This window comes from Coturnix japonica, chromosome 2, assembly GCF_001577835.2.
Source record: "Coturnix japonica isolate 7356 chromosome 2, Coturnix japonica 2.1, whole genome shotgun sequence".
Lineage (NCBI taxonomy): Eukaryota > Metazoa > Chordata > Aves > Galliformes > Phasianidae > Coturnix > Coturnix japonica.
The window spans coordinates 19,564,929-19,585,964 of record NC_029517.1 but is presented as its reverse complement, the minus strand read 5'-3'; the positions used below and the strand labels follow the sequence as shown (position 1 = coordinate 19,585,964).

The window sequence follows — 21,036 nt, the reverse complement described above, 5'->3', positions numbered from 1 at the left end:
TTATTGCTAGGAATGCTCATAAATTGAATGGTCGGTCATTTAAATCACCAAGTAGAGATCTCTGCAGTTAGCTCTAGAACTACTATCTAGTAGGCAATGTATTTGACTTTAGACCTCTGGAAACTATCTACATTCCTTAAAGAGATGTTAGACAGGTTGTTACCTTTAATAAGAGAGGATGCTCTGACAGATGTGTTGCATGCCATTCATATTTTAATAATCTCTACACTCTAATTTGTAATTCTTTTGTTGAAAAGCAAGAACTGCATATGCTGTGTTAGCAACTTAAATATCAGGAGTTATTATCTTGTTAGTGCACTAGAGAGAATGAATGAGGCTGGTTTTGAAATATGGATGAATAAAGTGTAGTTGCTTAAGATGGAAAGATGAAAGGGGATGAAAAAAAGCAATGCATTCGAAAGAGAATCTTGAGATCAAGGAGTTCCTCAGCAGGATCTGAAGTCTGTCATTCTAGGGGTAAATCACAGGTCAGCAGTGATTTCAAGTATTTTCTATCAGATAACTGGATAAATAAAAATTTCAGTGAGGCTGATACAGAGCGGTTGTGAAAATAATTGTCAACTAACATATGAGGGTTTGAGGAAGTGAAGAGTATCAGAAAGGAACTGTATTGTTCATCAAGTCTGCTTTCTTCCTATTAGAGATAACAAGTTCATGGCATATCTTTCATAAATTGATTGGCTTTTTCTTAATATTAGTTTAGCTATTTCTCCTCACCATACAGTTGCTCCTTCAGAATCTGACTTTTCTAATGATCAGTAAATATCTCTTTACTGCTCACTGATTCGTGTGCTAGTCTCATCCTTTTCTTTAGGTTCCTTATGTCCTTCTAGTATGACCTCAACTGTGTTTAAAAGATAAGATTGTATTTCTACTTGGCTTTTGTTTTCCAGGCTAAGGGAGACAAGATCTTTTTCTTTAGTGTGCATATTTGATCTTCTCAATCTCTTTGATGTTTCCTATGCTGTCAGCCAGCTGATGTAAACCAGCTCTGAACTGGGAACCACATAACCTCTTTCTAACAGTGCTATGTTCAAGATAATAAGTGCTGATATATATATATATAGTATAGTATATATATGTAGAATATATATACATATATTCTTTCCCCCCCTTCTTTTAATAAAAATTCTCATTAAATTGCATACTTCCAACTTATATTCTAAAGCATTGCTTTTTATATCATGGATACAGAGTAGTTCAAAAAATGATCCAAAAATTGTTCTGTAGAGAAAGATAATGTAAATAGTAAAGTGGCAAAAGGACAAGCAGTATTTTCTTTTTGCAGAAGAAATGTTTTTTGAGTTTGTGAGATGTAAAAATCAGTGTTTTTAAGTGAAAGAATGATTGCACTGTAACTTTGAACACATCCTGTTTCTGCTGAAAAAATGTTAATACCATTTTATTTGCTTGGGTGTCAGGATAAGTATTCACAAGCCCAAACTGTAAGTTAAAACATTACCATGGCCAGGTGTCAGATGAAGATTACAAGCAAAATGCCTTGATAATAGGGAAAAATGTTTTGCACGGCTTTGCTGATCTCATTTGTTTTAGTATGATGTAGGCTTTCCAAACAGTGCCAGTAGGACAGTGATGTTTTAACAAGGTTGCTGAGTGATGTGTCGCAGTTAAGGCATTAACCATATCTGCACTAAGGATTGTTCCTCCTCTGCCCAGTGTGTATTCTCATGCTCTCCACATAGTCAAAGTGCACTGACAGCATAATGCCCTCCACAGCCCATGAGCATGAGAAGATAAACTGAAAGTATTAAATTGCCTCCCCAGGGCTCCTTATTCTTTCACATAAACTCTAAAAGACTTTTGTGTGTGTGTTTGTTTGATTTTTCCTAAAAAAATCTGACTTGATTTGAGTGAAAGAAATAAAGAAAGCAGTTAAAAGCCACATTGTTGTTCATCACATAAACTGTAGGTGTTACACAAAAAGCTGCTGAATAAGATCCATTTAAATCATGGGATTGAGCCCATGGCTGAGAACTGTGGTGGAATTCAGTTAGAGGAATATTCCAAACTGCAGTATTTAAAGGTTTGCTTCTACATAAACTGATATGGATTGTAAAACTTTCCATGATTTTGGCCAGATTTTGTGCTTTAAAGTTAGGAAAATAACCCCATACTGAAAAATCTTTTTTGCCTTCACCATCCTGACAGGACAGATATTCTCAAACTTCCACAAAATGTATTATTTTTATCTGAGTGAAATGATGTTTTGCAATTGGCTCCCGTGACTTCACTGTATCAAACACAGCTGTAGGGGAAAGTGACTACAACTTCACAGGCACAAATTGAGCCACATCTGCTGGTAGTAGACCTTAATTTGTTAATTTGCTTTAAATCTCAGGAATTATGCAGGAACTGAATGGCACTAATCTTTCATGTAACAGGAAGAGTATAATCAGAATGTACCCAGTACCAGAACTAAGCAATTTTTTGAGTAAGAGTATGTTGTTCCATATTTTCCTATGAAGCTATAGCCCGGAGTACTTTTTCTAGGCCAGATCTAGGCTTACCATGGCATCTACACGGATTGTGGTGAAAAATTGAAATGAGTCTCACAAAAGAAAGAAGTTTAATTTCTTTCCCTTAACTTACTGCTTGCATTTCTTACATCAGTGCAAGGCTGATGGTGAATCAGATATGATTGTTACATCTATACTTGCTTCAGTGCAAGAAGGCTGCTGTGCTGGATCATAAGCAAATGCACAGGAGCTAGGAATGGCTTTGGATTGCCACGTGTTGGAAGGCTGCTTGAGATACAGTGCAGACTTGGTCAGTCAAGAGACTATTCCTTTAGAACATTGCATGATCCTGGGGAAAATATAGCAGTTATGCCATTATGTGGTCTGGCAATGGCCCTGTTGTCAGCACTTACAGGCAAGCACAACATAGTGCTATAGGGCTACCATGAGCACAGGAATGGTTTCCTCCAGACTTCTGACTGTTCACTGTCACTGAGTGTTGAATTCAATATGCAGTGAATTAGGTCTACTTAATCCTACTTAATTCTTGCTACTGTTTTCATGTTAATTTCCCATACCGAGAAAGAAAAAAAAAAAGAAATATATATACATGAAAGTAATGCCTCCTATTTATTTCCATGGAAACTACAGGAATTCAGTGTTACACCTTTGCTTCATATACACTTCCATGTCAGATGTCATTTTGTCAGAGTACCCCTCTGCTGCCATCTATCTCATGGCAACAAAATGTTATGGATTATTGGTGGGAAGGCTCAATATCTATTGCCATACCACCAACATCCACCTCTGATGATGCAAACCAACATAATAAAATGGGAGGCAGTACTTTTGGAGTAGCCTTTTTATGTTCACATAAATACATACATAGCATCTTCAGTGATCCCAGATGATTATTGCATAATGAGTACTGCTAAGCACTGTTGTCTTCCTACCCACTTGTTGAAAACCGTTATGCCTCTATGTCAAGAGCAATCCATTATAGATACTTTTTCCAGTAATGTAGTATGGGCTACAGCACCTGTTCAGCCTTGAGCTTTACCTACTTTCTACTTCTGCTGTTATATTCACTGATGCTTCCACCTGTTAACAGTGTTAATTAAACTGTGATTTCGTTTGCTATTCTGGGAGCTCAATTCTACTTCCCTAGTTGCTGAGGCTTTCTGTTGGATTTTGGGAGAAGAAGTGAGCTATTTAGGTATTTGGAGACCACTGAATGAGTGCACGTCTGAAGAACTAAAAGTAGGTGCTGGTGCATTTTGAAAAGCCTGGGTGTTTCTGTCATCAACTCTATATGTGGGAGTTGGCACCACAGCTGTTAGTGTAAAAAGATATTCTGGATGGGTGGGAAGTTAAGATGTGGAAAGAAACACAATCCATCCTTTGAAGTGGAAAGGTGGGAGGGGGAAGGCTGTTAGCTGTGGATAACGAATAGGCTATATCCAGATAAATATATTCCAGTTTATTTTGCAGAAAGAGTGAAAAAGTGTTGTGTATCTATTTAAGGGTTGAATGGTACTTACTGAATATATTCACCCAAACTGTACAAAAGTGATTTTAAAATCATAATACATTGTTCCCTGAATAAAATAAAAGGTAAATGAGTATGTGGCATGAGCCATGCTGTGCTGTGGTACTAAAATGCAGCTAAATAAGGGAGAACTGAGAAATCCCTTTAAGGTATCCTCTTGAAAGCCATTCTTTCTCTATCATTAGGTGGTTGAATGTCATGGAATAATGCTGTATTTATACTGATTGGAATGGTGTACCTAGTAGTAATTTGCTCTCAATCCTTTGAATATTATAGTATTACCTACAATGTATGTTGAGAATGCTAAGTATAACTGATCTTGTTCCTGGATAAGTAGACTAACAGCAAGGACTCTGCCTGTTGCTGATAGAGAGCATAGTAATTATTCTGTTTAAGATGAAGCACCACCCATAGAAAGGAATTGAGAACCTCACTATACTTATGAGAGTGTTAAGAGATTTTTTCCTTCATTAAGTGAGAGATCAGAACACAAATTACTCCAAAATAGAGAAATAACCAGTAATGGTTATTGGTCAGGTACAGCACATTCAAACTGGTCCCTGATAAAAATTAGTTTCTGCCTCGTGCTCTCAGTTATTGTTTTCTTTCCAAATGCAAGGGAAGACTGAAAAAAATATGAAGCAGCAAAGTCAGCTGTTCTTTTTGTTTAGACATTGCTCACAGTTTATTTTTACATGCCTTTGGTCACATAGCCTTCCGACTCTAATCTGCTCTCCCCAGAACATATTCTGTATAAATGGAAACCATTTCAGTCTTCTGGAAAGTCCTCTCGTGAAGAGACTGCTGTGCTCCAGGGGGGACCAAGAGGATAGGAAGGCTTTGTGGAAGTGTGTAGAAAAGGGAAGTGGGGGGCAATGGGCTGGAGGGGCCAAAAGCTTGCAGCTGAGCTGACAACAGGATTGCAGCTATTCCTCAGTGAGAGATCCCTACATCAGAGCTTAATTGTTTTGTTTGCTAGGCTTGTCATGCTGACTGTCAGAACAATTCCTTTGTGTATGGCTTCATTGGACATGCGTATGCAGTGCCAGCTGAGCCTTCTGATATCCTGAGGGGGTCTTTCCTACTGCAAATAATTTTCCACTGAACAGAGGGTAACTTGAATATTGGTCCTTATTTGTCCATATGGTAGCTGTTGTTTTCTTCCACTGTGGAAGTCTGATGAGTAGATTAGACACATTTGCTCAATACATGCCTAAAAGTATTTCATTCCCTGTGGTTTTCCTATCTCTGGCTGTTGGAGATATATATTCATTGAGAATATATCTATCTATATAGATATATATATCTTCCAACTCTTGTGGAAGAAAATGCTTTCAATACATAAGGCAGACTGTACACTGCTAAAACTACCAAGGTCTGGGTGACATTTTAGACTATTGCTGAGTATCTTCCTTTATTTCAGGGAGGCAGGAATACAGGGGTCCTGAACCATCTGTCACAGGGTGCAACCAAGTCTCTATATCTGCTCCAGAAGATAGGCCTCAGAGATGGACCCCAGGATAGAAATATTATTTTCCTTTTATCTTTTCTTCCCCCCCCTGCTTCTTCCTACAGGGCCTTTCTGAAATGAGCTTAAATGGCAAGATGAGATCTACATTTCCTGGCATGACTGTTGGATTCTGGATTTTAAATGATGAACATGTGTCACAGATCAATCTAAGTAGTTGCTGCCTCCATACACAGTCAGCAGATTTTAATGGGGGAAGATAGGGATCTGTGTGATTGCTAGGTTGTTTGTCTAAACCTGTGGATTGAAGTGTGAGAGAAATGCCTTAGTTTTGATGCTGAGTAGCCCGCTGATGCTGCTTTGCTAAAACAAAAGTGAAAATTGTAGATGTAAAAGCACAAGTGTTTTGAGAAACTCTATTTCTTCTTTTTGCCGATTCCAGGATTGTCTTCAGTCATTCAGCAGTTAACTGCAGCTTTACAGCTGTGTGAATCCCTCTCAATTCTCACAAACAAGCAAGTGGTTCTCTGTAACAGAGAACTCCCTACCACAGACATTGTTTCTTTTCCTTTCTGCCATTTTTCTCTGTTCTTTCTTCACTTCTTTCCTTCATTCTCAATATTCTCAATACGATTGTTATTTTGTTTCCCCCTATGAATTTTGCATTTTAGATCTGTCTATTTGACTCCCACAGTGGGCCTCATACCACCCCAGAGCAATTCCACTTCTGTGATATTTTAGCCAGATGCTAAAGCTATCCATTGGTGGAAAACATTTCATTCACTGTATGAGGCAAAGAAATTGTAGGGTTGAGGGTATACGTGAGTATGCAATTAAAAGTAATTTCCTATGCTTTATTTGGAGCATTTCAATTAGGTACAGCAACCAGAATTTCAGCATCTCATAATTTTGAATTCCTTGATTTTACAGTCTTTGCAACCCTAATGTTTCTTCAAACTGAAGCTTTATTTTTTTATATGTTGTAGTGATGTTATCTTATTCAAAATACACACAGGCAGAAATGCAAAAGTATGCAGGGTATAATTACTATCAAAGGAAACTCAGTGTAGAATCTTCAGCTTCTTTCAGGAGAAAAGATGCTTTGCAAAGAAAAACAAGATCATGTAAAGATTTAATACATCTCAAAGCCAACGCAATTTGGTTTGATACATGACCCTTTTATTTTGCTGCCTTAAAATGTCTCCCTCCTGCCAAAACCATTTGTTACCTCCTTCCTTGGGGAAATATGCAAAGACATGCAGTTATGCTCAGGCCTCCCCACTGGAAGGTTTTTATTTCTATCCTATCAGCCTCTATTTTCACCAATCATTTTTCTTTTGTTCTCAATATCCAATCTTTCCAGTAATTCACTTGAGCTACAATATCTGAGAAAGACTGAGTGCCACTGTAATTTAAAGGAAAAGATCTTTTCAGGCTGATTTGGTTTCAAGCAGTTTTTTTGTGTGTGTGAGAGAGAGAATGGTTTGCAGGCTCCAGACAATTAAATACACTAACCGAAGATCATTTATCACTAACTAATCCATACAGAAGACACTTTTATTTTTGGCACCAAAAAGCACTAGCTAACATTGAATATAGTTTCTTGCTGAGTGACAGCATAATGCTCAGCTATGCAAGTACATAGCTATTGTTTGCTGCAGCTGTGACAAGAAGGTGTCAGGCTACAATGGAAGTAACAGAAACCTGGAGTGAAGCACTGATGACACCAAAACCCTCTTCAGCACGGTCAAGGTTTCTGCCCAACAAGGACTCAGATGACTATGTAGAAATATAGGCACACTGTTGTGGCCTTAGAGGAAATGGAACACCTTCTCTATGAAAGACTAGAGAAAGCTTGACAAGTAGGACAGGCAAAGGATTTTTTTTCTAGATAAGCAGCCTGGACTGCAGCAGGTCCAAACATCTCCAACTGCAATGAATCAACCTTGTCGGCAAACTTTGTCAATTTGGAAAATGACATGAATGTTACAATAGAAGAGCAGTAGAAAAGACAGAAGTGATGGATTCTGTTTTCTGGATTAAGTTTGGATTAGACACAATGAAGTTTTCTAGCAACAGGAGGAATCTCAATTTTTTGTAAATCTGCCTTCATCTGCTTAAGAAGGGAATACCCATTTCCAATGGTGGAATTCTCTTCTGTACCTCCCTAATATCACCTTTATTGAATATTGATCAAATATTTGCTTACTATAAGGTCATAGGTGGACTGCTTTGTTGTCAGTTATGAAGAAAAATGGATGAAGTCTGGTGGTCTCATAAGGAGATACCCTTTAAATCTTATGCTACAGATCTCTGAAGGCAAGGGCAAGGATATTTTTTCTCTCACCTAAGGAAAATGGGGAGAGTTAGTAGATATTTACAGGGACCGGTATTGGACCATAAGTAACATTTTTAAGGACTATATGATGCAGAGGAATGATTTCACTTGTCACCACAATGGGCATGTCCTTGTGATGGGGCCCTGAGCTCCAGACAGGAGGGAGAAAGAGCACTGATCCTGAGTGTTATTTTAATGTCAAAATTTTATTCAAGAATTAATTTGTGAGGGGAAAACAAACAAACAAACAAACAAAAAAAGGTAGAGAAGCCAAGGCAGGACTTTGGGAGCTCCCTTTTTTAATGTCATGCTGATCCCTGGACAGAGAGACATGAAAAATCCCCAAGTGGATCATTTGAGTTCTTTTCTACCCATCCCACAGTATTTCTGAAACATGACATCTCCACATTTTTCCCCCCCTTCTTTTATCATGTAAATTATGATAGGGGCTCTTTAAAGCTATAGCTCTAGCACAGTCTTGTGTAAATAATAAGGGCTGCTCTGAAAGTAATGCCTCCTATTTTATTATATTGGCTAATATCATCACAGGGAGATGTTGGTGGTATGGCTGTAGAGGCTGAACCTTTCCCTGCTACTACTTCGTTATCAAGTGACAGATGGCAGAAGAATGGCAGTCTGACAAAATGGCATCTAACAAGGAAGTGTGTGTGAAGCAAAATTGTGAACTGAATTCCTCCCTGTGGAAAAAATTGCACACGCTGATGTTCATTGATGCTCGCTGAACATTTATGGAGACCAAACAGTGGATGCGAGCACAGTGACAGCAACAGTAGACCACTTCCACTGACACAGATTTTTATGAGTAGAGCATGCAGACTCTTGTTCGTCATTGGTAAGAATGCATAGCGAAAGGTAATTACTATGTTGAAAGACTGTGTATTGCAGCTGAGATTTTACACTATTGAATAGTGTTATTGTGCTCATTTTATCTGTTGTAATTTCCATGGAAAAAAAAAAGGAAATACTTTTGGAGTGACATATATAGACAATATACAAGTAAACAGGGAAGTGAACTGGAATCAAATTATCCAATTTTACTGTCCAGGCAACTTTCCTCAGATCTATTTCAGTTTAAATTGCAGTCATGATAACAAAGATTGGAGTTATCCATCTACATCCATACAGGGTCCACCCTGTACATATGGCATGTGCTTTGCTGGATTTCCTGACAAGGGACGCATTCTGCTCCCATTCAAAGCCTGGAAAGGAACCATCATGTATATCATGCAACTCACTGTGGGTTGAGACTCCTACTGTAAAACAGGGTGCTCTTTTTCATGTCAGTGCTGATGTGACAGACTCCCATCTGTCATCTGTGCAAAATGTTTCAGGATCCCCAGGTAAGAAGGACTATATGCACAGAATAGATTACAAAACCAAGATTGTTCAGAGAATGACAATTTAGCTCTGTCAAATTGTAGATATGGAAATAAGATCTCCCTTGCTGACTTGTACGTAGAACTAGATAAGTTTTTGTGGTTTTTTTTTGTTTTCCAAAGGAAAAAGTTTGCATCCAAATGAGCAGTTCCTTTGAAATACTAAGGTTTTTTTTTTTTGTTTGTTTTTTGTTTTTTTAACAATTTTCAGTGAAAAGCCTTCAAGTATCTTGTTTTGATAATGTTTAAATCTCTTTTATATTTCTCTTTTATATAGTACATTCTAAGTGTGCATATATATCATTTCAGAATGCTCTGACAGTTTTGAAAGAAAATATTCTGATTCATTTTGGAAATGGCTCTTTGAGGGGACATAAAGAATTTGCTTCTCCCACAAGTCTCTAAATTTAAACTTCTGCATTCAGATCTGGGACAAAAACAAACATTGAAATGTCAGAATATCAAATATGATAGAAATTCCTTTTTTTTTTTTTTTTTTTTTTTTTTTTTTTGCCTTGTAACATTCTGTTTAAATTACCCTGCACAGCATGTGCCTTTCTTTACTTCTTTCTTTAGTATTTTGTGTTCAGAAAAAAAAAGTTTGAAAAGTCTGAACAGAGATTTGCTTCTGGCCCTGGTCTGATGGACTTCAGAGCACCCATCACTCAGCTCACGGGTCTTCAGATACAAACTTAAGTTCAGGAATGGGAAAAAAATGGAAAAGCACAGTGGGGAAAAAAAAAAAAAAGATGTTTCTCATTTAATGTTTTTGTAATTTTGTAGCTGACTTCTCATTCATCTCTTCATTTTCTTTTACGCTTTTAAAAAAAGATGGATGAGATTCCACCCTGTCCCTACAACTGCTGTTTGGCACTGTTCACAACTGAGATTTTCCTACATGTTGCAAAACCCCATGACTGAGTTGACCAAGAAACTGAAGCCTTGTGTTTGGTCTAAACAATAACTTAATGGTCAGTTCAAGCTAACAGAACTTCAGCCAGCTCAAAATTAAGGTGATTTTAGGTATTGCTGCCTTAATGAACACTAACCTCCTACCCTTTGGAAATCAAATAAAAAATCCCCAGTTTGAGCTCCAGTGTTTGCTAAGCCTGTAACCAGCAGCACAAGTATCCTTTCCTATAGATACTTGTGAAGTTTTCAGGCTTTTGCAGTTCTGTTAAGCATTCTTGGTTACCAAGTCTTTCAACCATCTTTTACATTTTATTTGTATTTTTACTTTTTGCTGTCTCATTTCCTGTAAGGAGAGTACAAGATGCCAAGAAGGAGATAATAACATTTTAAGTATTTGTTGCCCCATTAAGATATAAACATCTCTGCTTCTCATTATATTTCTGTCCCTCCTTATTCTTTATGGGCAAATTACACATTGTAAACAACTAAGGATTTGTACCAAACTCTACTAGTGTTTCAGCTCTGAACTTCAGAAGTTTCCTTGAAGAGGATCAGTTATCTGAAGTTGGTCTGAAATCTTTCTGTTCACATTTGGGTGGAACTAGAGCAAAATAGCCACAAAGAAAATTCTACACTGATGCCTACTACCTCAGCTTGGTGCTCTTTTAAACTTGCCTTTAAAATATAGCTTCTTGGATCCAATTTTCTTCCGTCACCAAAAGAGAAATCAAATCTCATTACGTTGCTAGTAGTGTCTGCTGCTAATTACTGCTAATTTGTATGAACATGGCTAATTTGCTATCAGAAAAGTGATAGGGTAGTTTCAGTGGTTGAATTAGGTTGACTTCAGGAAAAAAGAGCTAAGAATAGTTACGTAAAGTAAGAGTTTGCATGCTAACTATTCTGGTAGTAACTTAAGTACCAAGATCAGTGAAGCAAAAGCTTTCAAGTATTCACTGAGAGGTTTTGCCTTTGTGGGCAACCAAACCTGCTTTCAGTCTCGCATACTTGCCTTAATGTACCTTGAGCCCTGAAGTCAGCAGGATCCTGTGCTGCTGCAAGCCCCAGTGTGGAGCTCTGGGTCTCTGGGAAGAGTGGGATTGTTCCTCTAGTCTGAGTCTTTGTAATACTGCATTGGGACCTGTGCTTCGGAGAGGTGGGAGCACTGGGCCCTCAAATGTAAAGCCCTCTCTGATGCACTGACATAGTCAGATTTATCTAAACAAAATAAGAAAAACAAACATTTCCCTCTCTCCCCCGCCCCCCAGTAGACACACACAAGGACAAAAAATATAAACAAACAAATAAAAAAATCACAGTCTCTTCCTTTCAACCCATCTTTGTAAATTAGCCAGATTATGAACTTTGATTTCAGAGTTCTTTCTGCAGTTTAGCTAATTCTTTCTGTCTCTGCATGGGCATTGCCAGCCTGCTCTCCTCTTCAGCCTGTAACAAAAAGAACCTGAAAGTGCAGGAGTTATCTACTTTTAGATATTGCTCAGAAGGAAGGATATTTGAGGTCTCCTGCTGCTAGGCAGCAGATTGTTGTTTGTGCTCAGTATATCGGACTGTAAATTCACTGAAGGCAACTCGGAAAACAAGTGTGTTCTCAAACACATGCTAGCAGTGTCTGTGTGAGGTGTTGAGTATTCTCCACTGTCAGCATGTTGTCAATAAGTTTTGGGAAAGCAGTATAAAAATAATCAAACATAAAGAAAGAAAAGGGAATGGTACTGCACCTTTGACTCAAAAAAGTGGAAAAGTAGTTGGTTGAATTGATTAGGAAATACAGAGAATATTGCAGTTATGGAGGTTTTATTGTTGTTGTTATTATTTTGTATCCCAGAGAAGACAGCTTTGGTTAATAAGCATTGTGTATATCATCAGTGGAAAACTGTTGTTATCCCTAAGGCATTGCCTGCTGCATAGATGAGCTTAATGTGCTATAAGCACAGTGATGCCAATACACACTTAGGATGCTCAAAAAACAAAATTTAACTGTAGAGTTGTTTGTTGGGAGTATCTGTATAAACACTCAAAGCATCTCTATATATCTTACCTCTCTGTAAAGATGACCCACCATGGATAATGTGTAGCTCCCACTTGGAGGTAGATGGAGCTCTGGCTTCTTGCAATGGGCTTTTGCATCTCACAACAGAGGAAGTGAGAGAAGAAAACTCTCCCTAGGAAATGGCTTTATTCACAGTGTTTTTGACGGGATACTAATAATATACTTAACTGATGAGATTACTGTTTTCTCTTTATTCCTGTTACTCAGATAAATAACTGATTCTTCTCAGTGTGACTCATTGTGTTACAAAGCAGAAAAAGCTCACTAGGTCTTTCTCCATCGTTATGCAACAGAAAAATGCAACAGCTCAGGCTGATATGGAGAACAGTCACACCTACACACACAAGAAGCCCCACTGAAAACCCAGCTCTTCCATGGAATGTTCAACAGATACAAAGAGCACAATAACACTATTTGATAGAGCAAATTCTCAGCTACAAAAAAAAAAACAAAAACAAAAAACAAACAAACAAAAAAAAACACCACCAAAACAAAACAAAACAGCCTGTTTTTTCAGTAATAATCACCACTGTTAGCAATGTGTTGTTAGCAAAGAACAATAAACTGCATGCTGCGCTCATGAAGATCTGTCCCAGCAAAGCTGACCCTCTTTATCACAGTTGCTATGACGGTGCTGTTGCTTGGAAAAACGCATCTTTCATCAGCCCAAACAGGTGGAAGTGAGAAGGCATCAAATCTGGACTATCTAGTGGTTGTGGTAGCAAAGTCCAGCCATGATTGGCAATGTGCTCCACGGTCTTCAAACTGGTAAAGGGACTTGATGTTATCGTGTTACAAGAGAAATGTTGTCATCTCTGGCCTCACCTTGTGAGTTTGAGCCTTCGGCTTAGTCAGTGTTGTGATGTGGCAGCCAGAATTGATGGATTGTCTGTGTTCCAGGAAATCCAGAGGGACTGTTCCTTACCTAGCCCAAAAGAGAGTTAACATTATTTTACCTGCTGAGAGCTATGCTATTTATTCAATGGAGAATTCACACAGCACCACTCTATGGATTGCAGTTTTGACTCTGGCTCACAGTGGTGACAGTATCTCATCACTGGGAATGGGAACTCTCCCCTTCAGCCTTGTATTGTCTCAATAGATCCTGACAAACTTTCAGAGTGGTGATGGCTGAGAAGACTGTACACTTCGTTTCCCTGATTTTGGGAGATCCTACCAGCAAACTGTGCTTAGCATTTGCTAGCATTTCAAATGCTGGCACAGACCAGCTGTCCTCTGATGAGCTTGTTCTCAAAGGTTCCATCTCCACTGATGCATACAGCTATCTAGACTGGCTGGAACAAAAAAGCAGTGTTTATCCAAATGATATGCACTGAGGCTAGGGTGTCTACTAGAGTTCACGTTATGTATTAGGCCTGATTTATCTGCACCTTCAAGAAGTCTCAGCTCCTCTTTTGAACAGGCAGAGGACATTATGCATATAGGTCTTTCCTTGCACTGGGCCTTAAAACCTTTCTAAAGTGTGCTAAAGTTGCCAGCCACAAGAGCAGCTGGAAAACATGATTGTTTTAGCAGCAGGTGTGAGGAGTGGGGTTTTGGGAGCAGCCTGCCATTTCCTACACTTGGGAAATGCTCTCTTGGATGCTTTGTAAGAGAGCAGTTTCCAGGAACCCAACAATTCCTTTTTTCTTAGCCAGACCCCTCTGCTGATCACTATTCCCCAGTAAATTTGTCTTTTTTTCCTTATTTTTTTTTTTTTTTTTAACTGATACAGCTTGGTTTGGTGTCAGTCTACTCTGTTGTGTCAGAATGATGAAAAGAAGACTTGGCAAGGCAAAGAGTCTGTCTCCCATTCTGTGTGTGTGGGTGTATGTGCACGTGTGTATGCATGTGCTAGTATTACTACAAGAAATGGCCAAAGGCATAGGGGTAACATAGCCACAGATATTGAATTTATTATTTCCAAAGCTAAGTCCTCAGTCCTTTCTAAGTAGGACAAACATTTAGAACTGATAACATGACTGAAAACCAATGTAATTTTCCAACTTGAGCAAAAAGCTTTTATTATTTGCATGCCATGTGTGTCCAAAATTAAAACAATTCTTTTAACAGAATTTACCTTTCAGCTAGAAACCAAGGGGATGACTGAAGAAGGTTTTGACTAAAAAGCTTCTTAAATATTTTCAGGTTGGCAATCAGTGTGTGATAACCATGGCCACCTGTGTAGTAATTGTAGCAATTAGGAATCTTACTGTGATTAGGACTCATTACTTGGGACATCTTTTCAGTGATGCAACAAGCAGGCAGGATGGCTGCAGTCAGAACGTAACATTTATTTCTACTGCTCCTTGTTCTTTTCATCTGATCCATCACAAGTTTGTGGTACATAGGAAATCAGGTTAGTGAACAATAATAGTTGTAGGTGGACAGTGGGACTAGACAGTCTTAGAGGTCTTCCTCTAACCTTTATTATTCTATGATTCTAAATCTTCTATGGGCTGCAGTCCCTTCGGGAACAATTGTTTCATCACTGAGCACTTCCTCTTTCAGTGTTTTCTGCCCTTTCTTTATGCTTTGGAAGTTGTGCCCCAGTTTGGCTGACATACCAGCTGTGTTTTGCAGAGGGGCTGTATGAGATAGAGTGTCTGCATGGAGAAGCCTCAGTTTCTCCTCGTGGGGGCCACACCTGTAGCCTCTCTGCTACCAGTGGACTTCCACCTACACCCAATGCAGGTACACAGTGTGAATGTCTTCACTAAAACTTGTAGCACTGGTGATGGTGACCCGATTGGGAGGTATTGCTGGGGACTTTCTGGGACTGGTGGATGCTGGTAAGTAAATACAAAGGCTACAGATATATTTCCTAACTTTCCCAGTGCTGAAGGCACAGAAAGTGAAATGCTTGCTTTCCTCGTGCTTTACATTTATGAGCCAAATAGAGCTGAAACAGTCCAGAACTGGACACGTAAAATTTAGAATTGACTATTAGATAGAGGCTGCCATTCCTTAGTGATTATTGTATTTTCTATTTCATGCCTTTGTAGTTATGCTTGGAATCATTAAACGTGAAGCCTGCACAGCTTAGCCTGAAATGACAGTGCTGGAAGTAGTGTTGCTAATTGCTATTACTATTGCTAATGGCTAAAGAAAGCCTAGTAGGATTGCAGGAAGAAAAAAAAGGAAATTGGGTATTTTAACCAGACTAATGCAGATTAAAACATAGCTAATAAGCCTCATGTGAAAAACTTATATTTGAATTACAAGAAAATGACATCTGTGGAAATTAGTATTCCATTTAAAGTCTTGTTTGTTCATCACTTTATACACTGGGACTATGTTCCAGAGTATTCATGAAAATAGTAGGAAAAATGTTATAAAGGTTTTTTTTTTTTGTTTTGTTTTTAAATAAGGTTCTATATGTTAAATTAATACAGTTTGCATCATAGAAAAAAAAATATTTTTTTTGCATAACCTAATATGTGATGGCTGAATTTGTAGATTTCCTCTAAATCCATATGAAAATGGGGAAGAATAAATTTGAGTTCTGATCTTACACACTTCTCTATTTATTATAATTTTATTAACTTAGAGATCTGCTTACTGGTATATAGCAAAATCTTCATTATTTTACACCTATGGTTTGTTACTTATGAAGGAACGTAGTGATAATTGGTAAGCCCAATATTATTTGCAGGATTTCTTGAGTGAATTCACAGGGAAGCGAACCACATGACATCTGGACATCTGGATGGTGGGAGGTTTACTGTAGGACCGTATTAGTAGCTGTTTATGAAACTTGCTTTTGGAAGTATTTTCTGTTGTCAAAAAGATCATTTTGTACATTACCAAACATCTGTTTAGAACAGCCGGGTAGATAATTTTCCTGTGAAGAAAAATAGAAGAGTCAACCTTCAGAATTCCTGAGGAATTAACTCCCTGGAAACTTGAGACATGAACAGAACAGGGCCTCATGGATATTAATGTTCCCAACAGCATTCTGTTTCAAACCTCAAAATGCATTTCTCAGATCTTTCACAATAATGTAATAAGAATCGTTTTGAAAAGGACTTGGACTGCTAATTAGTGCTTTGTCCCAACTCGGTCTTCTGTCTCTGCTAGGCTTTCAGAGCATATGCAAATATTTCCACATAATTTTATTTTCTGGTATGCATACATCTGAGGGGGAAAAAAAAAAAAAAAAAAGCATATCTTGTAATTATACGATATAATAATATATATAATAAAAATAATAAATAATGTAATTATATGAGGGTTGCTACAGAAATGTCTGCTATTTTGTTATGTTGGCCCACAACGCTGGAGACAGATACTGGTGGTATGGCAGTAGAGATTGAACCTTCCCACCAGTATTCCATTATATTTTGTTGCCATGTGACAGATGGCAGCAGAGGGGCAGGGTGATGAAACGGCATCGCAAGTGGAAGTGTGCATTAGGTAAAGATGCATCAATGACATCCTCTGTGTGGAAAAAATGGCACTCTCTGACATTCATGTGGCCCAAGAGAATTTTTCAAACACTGAGGAAGAACTTTTGCAATTCTATTGGCTGTGGGATAGAATTGCAAACATGTAGAGAAAACATGACATGAGCTTACTAAAGTAAAAATTTTCCTATGGCAAATTTCCTTTCTGAAAGAGGTAAAAGTAATAGGAAAACATCAATTTAAAGAGAAATTGCAGTAGCTGAATTACAGTAGACAGTAGAAAGCAGTGATTGGCTCAGGAGGAAAAGGAGTTGTAGCCTTTATTCATATTGAATTTGAGTTCATACCTTGATGTTTAGAATGTGCTATATCCTTTGATGATCAGCATGAAATGCATTGCTCAACATACATATATGTGGAGAGAAACACAGATACCATCTTTCTCTGCTGTTGTCCAGGAAATGCGGTCTTCACATAATTGGGCTGAGATAAACTTTCCTCTGAGGGATTCTGTTAGTTCTGACTTGATCTGATACTGTAGTTGTGCGGGTTTTTTGACCAAAACCATCATATCTTGTGAGGTGAGAGCATAGCAGAGGACCTACTTCTGCCTACAGAATGCACTCAACTTATCTATCTGATCAGTTGAGAGTTAACAGGATGAAGAGTCTCCCCTGGTCCTTCCCTCATGATCTGATAGTGTCTAGTTGTGAAGCTGGGCTGATCCCATTGAACTTACTGCATGAAACATTGAACTTACTGACTGAAACTGATCATCATAGTATTGTATCTAGAAAGCTATCATTTATGATATGTCAATTTCAATGAAACAAATAATAATTACCTGGGGTTGGGTAAGGCCAAGTAGAAGTCTTTTGGAATGCACTGCCCAGGGAGGTGGTGGAGTCACCGACCATGGGAGTGTTCAAGAAACGCTTGGATGCGGTGCTGAGGAATATGATTTAGCCTGGAAGTATTGGTAATGGTTGGACTAGATGATCTTCTAGGTCTTTTCCAACCTTGATAATCCTGTGATTCTGTGGTTTTTGATCATCTTCAAACTACCAGTATCCTTTTGATTGAAAGTTGATGCGGTAGTGACATTTTGTGTGTGTGTGTGTCTGCTTAGTTAATGAAATAAGCAATGGAATATTTTTAGGACACACCAGACTAATAGGAGTGCATGTCCTACATCTCTGTGGGAGAACCAGCTCAAAGTTTTACTTTCCAGGAAAGTTCCCATATCAGTTGAGAACTTATTGAGAACAATCATGGTGTGGGATGCTCCTGGTAGAAATGCCTTTATATTAATGGTAAAGATACATCTGTTTCTAACACTGAGATTTAAGTACTCTGTTTTGGGATGGGGCCTGCAAATAATTCCTCCATTACTATGATGGACTGTGAGTTTAAAATATACTCTGTTGTGTCTGGAAGATTTTTAGCTTTGCAAAAGCTACAGTAGAGTAAAAAAGAAGTCCTAAGTGAATTCTATTGTTGGTATGTTGATATAGAGAAGCTGCCCCAATATGCAGAATAGGTGCAATGAACTAGTTTGTTATTTAGAAAAGAAAATGGGGACATGACATTTCATTATTTTAGAATGGATATGTTGTTACCTAGAATTACTTTGATTAATGAGGAAATACAAGATTAATCTGCAATAACAATTACATTGTAAGTACTAGAGTGAACTTCACGAAAGAGATTTATGAAGCTGATAAGAATCTGTCACATTGGTTAATGTATTAAGGTCTAGGGAATGAAGTTAAGGCATTCTTTTGCTGCGTTCTGTATTTGATTTTTCCATTTGTACACTGCTTCTGTTTTGTAGTCAGAACTCTCTTCATCTTTCCCTTACCTGAGCTTGATTCAATCTCTTCCCATGTCATATCCATCCATGCATCTCTCATTGTGGACCCCATTATGCCCAACATCACTTTCGTGATCTTATTTAATCTATCCTAATATGTTTCTTCTGAGAGATCCCTTTCCTCCCTGTTGCCGATTCTCTTCCTTTGCATTGAAGAGTCACAAACTCTATAACAGCAGACCCTTTCAGTGGTTAAATCTGATTCTTACTTCAGAAGCATCTAGAGTTGGAAGGACTGCATTCCTCCAAGGGCAAGGCTTCTGTGATGGCTTATGAAGCAAAGCTGAAGCTTTGGAGAATTAGGAAACTTCACTGAGGCAGAACTGATCATACTTTAGATGCCTCAGTTATTAGTGACATATATGCTGTACATCCATGAGAAAGTCACTTTGGCCATGCGGGAGACCTGAAAATGTGTCACTTGATAGGTTGAATTTAGTGGGGACTGGCTTCTTAGGGGAAATGGACAGCATGGGCACTGTAACCTTCATGTGTAGCAATAGCTGAAGCAGGTGTAAGCCTCAAATGTTTGGAGGTGCCCTGCTGATTGAGTAGCCATCTGCAGAAGATAACATGCTGCTTGCCTTTGGATTTGGAGACCTATACATCTGATTATTATTTATTTATTTTTTAACAGACATGCAAGGAAGAGTGTCATATGCACGGTAAGCTGTTCCTGTGTTTCTCAATAGGAACAGCTGACAGGAATATTATTTATTTATTTTCCGGAGGACTTTGCCATTTTCCTACTGAGGTACCATACAATTGTCTTGGGTATTTTCTTCAAAATCAGAGATTTGAGTAAACTGATCTGTCTTCTCTAAAATACTACTACTACTAATAATAATAATCTAAAATCATTTCCATGGTTTGTAAGAGAAATAGGATTACTATATTTAAAATAAAATAGGGAAACATTTAAGATATTACGTTTTTCATTCAGACTTGGAGTGATCTTATTTTCACAGTTTTTACACACAGTGCAGTATAATATTCAATCTAGCAGCTGGCTATTTTGGACAAATTTTCCACTGTGATTTTTTTTTTCTTCTGAAGTAGAGGATATAATTACTTACCCTTTCCATCCTGTAACTGAGTAAAGAAGTAGTTGTCAGATTCAGAGTTTACTGATGTGTATCATACAGACAAATACTTGCCTGTTTGCTGGCATTTTCACTGCTTTTTCTTTAAACAGTGAAATGTGTTTTCTAAGTGTATGAGGCACAGGACCCACTGTGAAACAAGTATCAATACTGAGACATGAATATTTTCATGCTCAAAACAGATTTATGATGTCATCTTACAGTACTGTACAAGAATGGTTCAATCTAAAAACTAGCATGGTCATGGCACCCTAGAATGTATTCTTAAGTATATATATCACTGTAAACTTAATCACCAGTTATTTGCACACATCTAGTATCAATAACCAGAGAGCTGTTGCACAGAATTTGCTGACATGTGCTACAAACCAAAACAACAACCCCACAAAACCAATCAACCAAGCAGCAGTGCCTGAAGTTTCTGAGTTGCAACTCTTAGGATACCAACAAAAGCTGGAACTTATCTGTGAGCCACAGATTCCTGGGTAGGAGAAGAAATGTGGGGAGGTAGGAAAAAGCCCTGGCTAAGGCAGGAAAAAAGATCCTGACTTGCTGAAATTAAACAGCTGGTGAGAAGTTAAAAGAATTAGGAGAAAAAGTAAAGTAGGAAGAAAGAAGGAAAGTACGTGTGAAAAAACAAACACAAACAAGCCCACCCAAACCACAACAAAACAACACTACAAAACTAAGACAGTGTAGAAAGAGGAGTCTAAAGAGAAATTAGGCCAGTATACAGAAGGCTGTGTGAAAGGATGAGAACAGAAGGGAGGAAGATCTGAAGACAGAAGGAAGAGCAGAAGGGAAAGGAATAAAGATTCCTACCACTGTCAGAAGGAGGCAAATCTGTGTGACTGACATTTTCTTTCCCGGACAAGGAAAGAAGATGATGGACTGAAAGATGACGTTAAGACAAAGGCACAAAACAAATTTTAAAGCAAGCTGCTAGGGAACTTGCTATTGAAAGACTGCAGAGCTGTTTTTACTGGAGCTCATAAAAGTGATGCTCTCTCCATGCGTTTTTGTCTAAATGTCTCACAGCAGAAGGGCTATTTCCAGCCAAACATTTGCTGACTATTTTGAAGAGCTACTACAGCATTTCAGTATGTCATCTTCCCTATAGGTCAGAGCCTTTCTGTGTGGTGAGTCTGGCTCACACAATGTTTGTCTGCTGCTAAGTTAGTTGAGCTACCACTGAACCACTTTCGATGATTCCTGATACACAGTCTGGACTCCTTGTGTTTAAATGAATAAGTGCTTTCTTCCTTTGTTATTTTGTTTGTGCAAAGTTTTTGGCCTTAACCCCATCTGTGCCATGATGAGAAGCAGCAGGTTTGTACACAACAGGTCTGTGTCAGAAGCCTCAGAAAGCATAATATCTGTTGACCGCAAATCTAATGGAGAAAACACTGACTGCATTTATA

The 21,036-nt window shown here is 38.2% G+C and overlaps 1 long non-coding RNA gene across 3 annotated transcripts in view; it reads left to right on the top strand.

Moving 5' to 3' along the window:
• Positions 1-21,036, top strand: part of LOC107308997 — a 46,480-nt gene that overhangs the window by 23,216 nt on the left and 2,228 nt on the right. The window contains exon 1 of one of the 3 annotated variants that reach the window (XR_001553039.1): positions 14,490-14,592. The exons of 1 other annotated variant lie outside the window; for it this stretch is intronic. This is a non-coding gene — a long non-coding RNA (uncharacterized LOC107308997). Of the gene's footprint in view, positions 1-14,489; positions 14,593-19,184; positions 19,267-21,036 lie in introns of those variants that run through there. One more of the 3 variants, XR_001553041.2, reaches the window with a different exon arrangement.